This window comes from Triticum dicoccoides, chromosome 7A, assembly GCF_002162155.2.
Source record: "Triticum dicoccoides isolate Atlit2015 ecotype Zavitan chromosome 7A, WEW_v2.0, whole genome shotgun sequence".
Classification (NCBI taxonomy): domain Eukaryota; kingdom Viridiplantae; phylum Streptophyta; class Magnoliopsida; order Poales; family Poaceae; genus Triticum; species Triticum dicoccoides.
In genome coordinates this window covers 315,427,608-315,437,021 of record NC_041392.1, presented here as the reverse complement: position 1 = coordinate 315,437,021, position 9,414 = coordinate 315,427,608, and positions in this window count along the sequence as shown.

Below are 9,414 nucleotides of genomic sequence, written 5' to 3'. Positions count from 1 at the left end.
TCCTCGTGACTCACACATACTTCCAAACAGTTGCAGCTGCCGATGATACCAGTGCAGGTGACGCAACCGAGCTCAAGTGGGAGCTCGATGAAGATCTTGTTCGTTGTGTTGTTTCGTTTCCTGTTGATCAGTAGTAGAGCCCAGTTGGGACGATCGGGGATCTAGCATTTGGGGTTATCTTCTTTTATTTTGGTTCCGTAGTCGGACCATGATTGTATTCTGGATGATGTATGTTTAACTTGTATTTGTGTGAATTGCCGATTGTAAGCCAACTCTTTATCCCTTTCTTATTCAGTACATGGGATGTGTGAAGATTACCCCTCTTGCGACAAGCCTACCATGCGGCTATGCCTCTATGTCGTGCCCCGACACGTGGGAGATATAGCCGCATTGTGGGTGTTACAAGTTGGTATCAGAGCCTTCCCCGACTTAGGAGCCCCCTGCTTGATCGAATCGCTGACGTTGTTGAGTCTAGAACAAAATGTTTTGAGTCATATGATTATATATATCGAAGAGTAGGATTATTTTTACTCCTCAGTCCCTTCGTCGCTCTGGTGAGGCCTCTTGACGTAGAAGTTTTGACTTCCCTCTTCTCAAATTTCACTAAAAAGAATTTTGGATCACGCGGGTATCTTGGAATCATTCTGATAGTCTTATGATGAGAAGATTGCTCTTGGTGCCACCTGACACTTAGGGGTTGTGGCAGTGTCCCGGGGAGATAGCTCCGAGGTGTTGTCGTCACAATTTTATCGTTGCAGTTCTGGAATACCTGAGTTCGCCAACATCGAAAATCTCTTTTATGCAGTTTTTGGTGAGATAACCTCGACGCCACCCAGTACTGGGGTGGGAGTTCGGGAGTATTGCCATAACTCGTATAACGGATGCTTTTTGAAGGTTGAGGTAAATGATTTTCGAAGGTTTCTTGGTTATGTGTTGAAGGATGGATACAGCTGGATGTAGGATTTGCTAGTTTGGGTGAGATATTATGCTTCCCCTGTATCCCCAACACCTGATTGCTTAACCAGAAAGTTTCGGGAGTTTATAAGTGGGAATTCAAGTATCACGTAAGATATCCTTCCAACAGACACATGATACGATATGGGTCTATCATATGTTTGTTTACGGCTTATTCTGCAAGCCAGATCCTTTGTTTTGTTTTGGTTTGTGGTATTCGAGTTTCTTCGAAGTCAAATGTGGATTCCTTACCTTTCCTAAGCAGTTTTATCATATTTCTATGTGAATACTAATCCTTCATGATAATCGAGATTGTCATGTCAATCCTTTTCAACCGGTGTGTTTCTCTTCAAGTGGATCCGATCATTTGAACATCTGCAAGATCAACTCTAAGTTTTCTCGATGGTATCCTTTTCCATCTGCCCAAGTTGCCTTTGTTTTCCCACCCTCCCACCCTTTTTTCTTAAAGGACTCAGATGTCTGAATCAGGTATCCATTTTATGGATGTGAAGTCTCTCCATTCTTTTCCATCAATGTTCTTATCCGGTGATTCTCAGGAAGATACTAATGGAGCTTCAAGTTCGTCATTCTTCATCCTCTTTTCTTCTTCATTGGATTCAATTCAAGCTTTTTGTGTTGAAAATATCTCAGAAGGCTCATCTTTTCATTCAAGATTTGTTCAACCTATTTTGAGGTTGTTATTTCATCCAAGCCAGTTAATTCAACCGGTGCAATCTCCCTTTCAAGCAATCGTTCAACGATGTTTTCTTTTGAGTGGGCCCTAACCCATAGGTCTTTTCCTATGATCATACCTAACTCTTCTAATTTTCCCGGAGTTACTCTCAAATTCTTCTCCAAGTTTGACGTAAGAATGAATTATCATCAGTCTTATGTATTTCTCCAAGATCTTTAATATTCTTTTCATTGTTGGCTCAACCTTTCTATTTTTCATTCCGGGGTGCCTCAACAATTCATGGTGGTGTTTCTCATCGTCATTCTCAACATCTAAAGACCGAAGAAGATTTTCTCTTAAATCTTGTCCGTTCTCTCGAAGATGCGTAGTTCAAGGTTGATGCCATCCTCTCATAATTGTTTTTGATGGTGAGAATTTTTTTCACCTATTCGGAGTAATTCAGGTGTCTTTTCAGTTTGGTTCTCCGGAGCCCATCATCTCAGAATTATCCATTCCAGCTTCCAGCGCTCGTTCCCCAAATCTTACCGGTGCATCGTTCAAGTTTTCTCTAATCAGATCATGATCTCTTCATTCTCATGTATCTAAATTCTCTCAAGTATTTTCATTCGTTCACTAATTCTTCCTGGTGTTTCTTTATCTTTTCTTCATTCATTTTCGATTCTTACGGTGTTTCGTCCAACATTTCTCTTCCTTGGTTATCATATCAATTCATTTGTTCTTTCCAATCATACTGGCGGTTCATAGAAGACCTTCCAAGTTGGCGCTATATCTATCTTAATCCTTTCTACGAGAATAAGTAGTATGCCAAATCCGTTGCTCGTCATCAATTTAATTGGTGAAGGATCTGCATAATGTAATTCTTATTCTTGTTTCATCCAAGTGTTAAACCCTTTCTTCTGGAGTTTCTTCACGAAGAGTAAATTCTCGGTTCAAGTGCTTCATAATTTCCTGGAGTTCCAAGATCTCTCAATTATATCATCGTGAAGCCCCATCTAATCATTTTAAGGCTTCAATCTAGTTCACTGCAAAACTTCAATACTTTTATGTTATCATTTCCTATCTGGAGTTCTTCATGGAGGCTCTACATGGTGGTTCGTCAAGGATTCTGTTCATTCTTCAATTGTTCTTCAAGTTTTCTCTCGAAGCTAAGATCCGCCAAGCTATACTCTGAAATAAACATGTTGTTCAACACATGTCTTGTTTTCAGGAGTTCAAGTATTCTTCATCTTGCACTCCGAAGTGCAATTCTTTCTACCTTACCTTTTGAGATGGTGTTATGTCATTGTTGACAATTTCACTTTGTGTTTCATGATTCACAAGTTTTTCAAGAGTGACATATTTAAATCCATCATTTTCTCTTTGCTCAAGACATCTTTTCAATCCATCGCTCTCTTCATTGGAGTATATTGGGTTATATTTCACCTAAAGCTTTCCCTAAGGATTTTGCTATTAATGGTGCTCATAAATGACCCAAGTTCTTCATTTATCCTCCTGGCGAAATAAGGTTCTCGTCTCCTTGCTGATATCAACCCAATCTATGGTTTCTGTTAGTGGTCGTTTGTCACCTCATAATGTTGAGATGTTTCCACAAGTGAGGGAGTCCTGGATTAGGGGGTCTCCGGATAGTCGGACTATATCCTTTGGCCCGACTATTGGACTATGAAGATACAAGATTGAATACTTCGTCCCGTGTCCGGATGGGACTCTCCTTGGCGTGGAAGGCAAGCTAGGCAATACGGATATGTAGATCTCCTCCCTTGTAACCGACTTTGTGTAACCCTAGTCCCCTACGTGTCTATATAAACCGGAGGGTTTAGTCCGTAGGACAACAGACAATCATACCATAGGCTAGCTTCTAGTGTTTAGCCTCTACAATCTCGTGGTAGATCAACTCTTTTAACACTCATATCATCAAGAACAATCAAGCAGGACGTAGGGTATTACCTCCATCAAGAGGGCCCGAACCTGGGTAAACATCGTGTCCCCTGCCTCCTGTTACCATCTGCCTTAGACGCACAGTTCGGGACCCCCTACCCGAGATCCGCTGGTTTTGACACCGACATTGGTGCTTTCATTGAGAGTTCCACTGTGTCGTCACCGTAAGGCTTGATGGCTCCTTCGATCATCGATAGCGATGCGGTCCAGGGTGAGGTTCTCCTCCCCGGACAGATCTTCGTATTCGGCAGCTTCGCACTGCGGGCCAATTCCCTTGGCCATCTAGAGCAGATCGAGAGGTACGGCCCTGGTCATCAGGTCAGATTCGGAAACTTAAACTACACTGCCGACATCCGCGGAGACTTAATCTTCAACGGATTCGAGCCCATGCCAAGTGCTCCGCACAGTCACGATGAGCATGATGTAACTCTGCCATCGGACAGTATTTGGGAGATCGCATCTGCAACTACTCCGGCCGTCAATTCGGAGCAAATTGCGCCATCCGAGAGCGGAGGAATAGACCCCGCCATGGAGGCCACACTCTCAGTGGCGATAGAGCCGGATACTGACCTCACCCCTTACTAGAGTCGTCTCGCCGAACCACTGGACTCGTCTCAGGCCACGGACTCCGAGCCACCTGCATTCGTGCCCATCGAATCCGACTGGGCGCCGATCATGGAGTTCACCTCCGCGGATATCTTTCGGCACTCGCCTTTCAGCGATGTGCTAAATTCGTTAAGGTCTCTCTCCTTGTTGGTAGAGCCTTGGCCGAACTATGTCCGGCCAGAATGGGATGCAGACGACGAAGAAATTCATTGCCCACCCACCACCCACTTAGTAGCCACTGTCGACGATTTAACCGACATGCTCGACTTCGACTCCGAAGACATCAACGGTATGGACGACGATGTAGGAGACGAACAGGAACCACCGCCCACAAGGCGCTGGACCACCACCTCATCATATGATATATACATGGTGGACACTCCCAAAGAAGGCAATGGTGACGAGACAGCGGAGGATGACCCCTACAAGCAGCAACCCAAGCACCGACGCCAGCGACGCCGCTCTAAGTCCCGCCATAGCAAAAGTAGTGATACCGGCACAGGAGATAATAAAACTCCAGATAGTGCCAAAGACAACCACAACCCCCTCAAGTACGATGTAGAGCGGGAGGATGAACAAGCTAGCCCTCCAGAGCAGACGGCAGATGGAGAACCGGAGGAGGACAATTATAGGCCTCTCTCCAAAGATGAGGAGAGCCTCGGCGACGAAGAATTTATCGTGCCTGAGCATCCCGTCAAGCAGGAGTGCTTCAAGCGCCGGCTTCTGGCCACAGCAAATAGCCTGAAGAAAAAGCAACAACAACTTCAAGATGATCAAGATTTGCTAGCAGACAGATGGACCGAAGTCCTTGCGGCCGAGGAATACGAACTCGAGCGCCCCTCCAAGAGTTTCCCAAAACGCAGGTTGCAACCTCACCTAGAGGAGGAAGCACTGAAACCTTCATCACCAGTGTACGATGCGGCTGACTGGCCACCGCGTGGCCGAGCTAGAAAGGCGTTTCAGCTTGAAGTTCAGCCTGCACCCCGCCGCGACTCAATCAAAAATACCAAGGCCCGGGGCAACACACAAGACTTGCGGGACGTATTGGATAGCAGGGCAAAACTTGCAAGGTTAATATACGGGTCATGGGCACGCACACCAACACGGGACGATGATCGTCGCGCCGGATACACCAAAGGTAAATCCGGCCGGGCCGAATACAACAGACAAGACTCATATGAACTGCATCGTGATATAGCCCGGCACAGAGGCGCCGCACACCCCCTATGCTTCACTGATGAAGTTATGGATCACGAATTCCCGGAGGTTTTTAAACCTGTTAATATCAAATTGTATGATGGTACAACAGATCCCGTTGTATGGATCGAGGATTCCCTCCTTCACATCCACATGGCTCGTGGTGACGATCTACATGTCATCAAGTACCTCCCACTAAAACTCAAAGGACCAGCTCGGCATTGGCTGAATAGCTTGCCAGCAGACTCCGTCGGCAGTTGGGAGGATTTGGAAGACGCATTCCTTGACAACTTCCAGGGCACTTATGTGCGACCACCGGATGCTGATGACTTCAGCCATATAACTCAACAGCCAGGGGAATCGGCCAGGCAATTCTGGACACGGTTCCTGACCAAGAAAAACCAAATCATCGACTATCCGGATGCAGAGGCCCTAGCGGAATTCAAGCATAACATCCGTGACGAGTGGCTTGCCCGCCACCTTGGCCAGGAGAAGCCGAAGTCTATGGCAGCCCTCACGACACTCATGACCCGCTTTTGCGTGGGCGAGGATAGTTGGCTGGCTCGCAGCAACAACACATCAAGGAATCCGGGCACTTTGGATACCAAAGATGCCAATGGCAGACCACGTCGTAATAGACCAAAGCGCCGCAACAATGGCGATAACAATGACGATACTGCAGTCAATGCCGGATTCAGAGGCTCTAGATCTGGTCAGCGAAAAAGCCATTTAAAAGAAGTACTCCGACTCCATCCAGTTTGGATCGCATACTGGATCGCTCGTGTCAAATCCACGGCACCCCAGACAAACCGGCCAATCACACCAACAGAGAATGTTGGGTGTTCAAGCAGGCCGGCAAGTTAAATGCCGAAAGTAAGGACAAGGGGTTGCATAGTGATGACAAGGAAGAGCCCCGGCCGTCGAATACGGGACGGCAGAAAGGGTTCCCCCCACAAGTGAAGACCGTGAACATGATATACGCAACCCACATTCCAAGAGGGAGTGGAAGTGTGCACTAAGGGACGTCTATGCGATTGAGCCCGTCGCCCCAAAGTTCAACCAATGGTTCGCTTGTCCGATCACCTTTGATCGCAGGGACCACCCCACTAGTATCCGTCATGGCGGATCCGCCACACTGGTCCTATACCCCATCATCGATGGATTTCACCTCACTCGAGTCCTTATGGACGGCGGCAGCAGCCTGAACCTGCTCTATCAGGATAAAGTGCGAAAAATGGGTATCTATCCCTCGAGGATCAAACCCACCAAAACCACTTTTAAGGGCGTCATCCCAGGTGTAGAGGCCCGTTGCACAGGCTCAATCACACTGGAAGTGGTCTCCGGATCACCGGACAACTTCCGAAGCGAGGAGTTAATCTTTGATATCGTCTCGTTTTGAAGTGGCTATCACGCACTGCTCGGGCGAACCGCATTTGCAAAATTCAATGCAGTACCGCACTACGCATACCTCAAGCTCAAGATGCCAGGACCTAGGGGGGTCATAACAGTGAATGGAAACACAGAATGCTAGCTCCGCACGGAGGAGCACAATGCGGCCCTCGCAGTAGAAGCACAAAGCACCCTTTTAAGGCAAACCACCAATTCGGCAATACAGCCCCCGGACACCTTCAAGCTAGTCCGGAGTAAGCCGCAACAGGATCGCTTGGCACGCGCAGAGCTCACCTAGAAATTCGGCCCCCGTCCCAGTGCCGGTCAAGCGACAAAATCCGTGCCGCGCGTACATAATTATGCATTGAAAATACCATGGACATAGGTGGGGGCACGATCACGGCACGTCCCGCAATGCGGCTTAACCGCCCTAGGGGTTGTATACCTTTATCATTTTTTCTCTTTCAGGACCTAACTCTCTAGAAGCCCTTTCCGGCAGTACGATTGCCAGACACATTACGGGAAGGAACAACCAAGGCGGCAAGACACTAAGATGTACACGGGAACCCTCAGGTGGTCTCTAATATTAATCGATATACCCGCTTTCTACTATCCATACACAACTTGCCCTTGGATAGGACATGTCAAATGGTCCCACTTTCTGCTTATTGCACTACTTGTACCAGTATGCTTCGACCTATTATTTAAATAACAAGGCATAGCGTTAGTCTATTATTGCATTATCCATCCTTTTTTCTTATATGTCCATTTACGACAATCTGCATCCGTACATTCGGGTACGGTCAGTACGCCAGGGGCTTTAGTTTACCCCATAATATGGCACGAGAAGTCCGAACACTTTCGACAGTGCGGCACCCTTGAACTTATAGCACTATATGCATCAGCTTCGAATCATGCATGTCTTGGGTCAATAGTTGGGTTTGCCCCGCTCCCATGCTTTGGTACCTTACGTTCCGCTATATCGGCTAAGGTAGCGGTGGGAGAACTACTGCGATTGTGTCCCGGTTCTTCTGGACGAGCACCTCAGTAGAGAAAGCCGAAAACTGACTGTCATGATAAGGCGAGAGACTGGTCACTGTTCGAGAGGTCTCAAGTCCTTAAAGACTTTTTCCGCTTCGGGCGAGGAGTTAGCCTTGCCCGGCTTAGGCATGTATAGCGCCCCAAATTCGGCCTTCCGAATACTAGGGGCTTCGCCAAGATTTAAAATTGTAGACTTCTATGGCTAAGTGAGAGTGATAAAGCCTTATAGTCCGATTGCCTGGTTCGTTGCGCTAAACACCTCCCTTGAAGGACCCAAAATTGGGGTAAAGAGTGCTCAGATTTATCCCGAACACCCCAGTACTAGTTACATGGGGGCAGGAGCCGACGACTGGCCAACTCTCAGATTTTATAAACGGTCGCACAGAAGGTAATATTTTAAATTTAAAAAAAGTGTTGCATAGCGCAGATGAACTTGTTTCACATTACAGGATCACATGAGCATGTTCATTCAAAAATTACATCCCTGGCACATTCATCCGCCACAAGGCGGGAACCCTTTAGGACACTCTCATAATACATCTCGGGGTAGCGATGCTCCTTGCCCTCCGGCGGCCCCTCCTTCACCAGCTTCACGGCGTCCTGCTTTGCCCAGTGCACCATCGCCCGGGCAAAAGCCCTGCGCGCACCCTCGATGCAGATGGGCCGCTTTATGACTTCAAGCCATGGGCAGGCCTCCACAAGCCGCCTCACCAGACTGAAGTAGCTGCCGGACAGGGGCTCGCCAGGCCACATCCGGACTATAAGGCCCCTCATGGCATTGGGTGTTCAGTCCCAGTATACTGAGACCAGAACAACTTTTCCGTCGAGCTCCCCTCCTGAGCTCGGTAAAACTCCGAGGCATCTAGTACACTGCGGGGAAGATCTGCGAACGCTCCTGGAGAGCTCCGAACTCGGGTAAGTAAAAGGAAAGTTTCCTCCACATGCTTGCTTTGCATAATGAATGCATTACCTGCTGCTATCTTCTTCACTACATCAATCTCCTGGAGGGCCTTGTGGGCTTCAGCCTTGGCGCTCCGGGCGCTTTCAAGCGCCTGCGCAAGCTCGGACTCTCACGTCTTAGAGTCAAGCTCCAAGGACTCGTGTTTTTTGGCAAGAGCCTCGAGCTCTTCCTGCACCTCGCCCACTCGGGCTTCTTTCTTCTCCCGCTCGATGCGCTCCTTGGCGCTTTGTCTTCGGCCTCGGACATCGCCTTCTTCAAGGTCGCCACTTCGGTCGTGGCCCCTGGCAAATTCATGATGATCCTATTATTTTACAACCAAACTTCTTTTTAAAAGCATAGACAAGGTATTTGATATGTCTCCAACATATCTATAATTTTTTATTGTTACATGCTATTATATTATCAACCTTGGATGTTTTATATGCATTTATATGCTATTTTCTATTATTTTTGGGACTAACTATTAACCCAGGGCCCAGTGCTAGTTTCTGTTTTTCCCTTGTTTTAGTGTTTCGCAGAAAAGGAAAATCAAATGGAGTCCAATTGACCTGAAACTTCACGGAACTTATTTTTGGATCAGAAGAAGCCCAGAAGAGTTGGAGTCCACATAAGGGAAGCAACGAGGAAGCCACAAGGC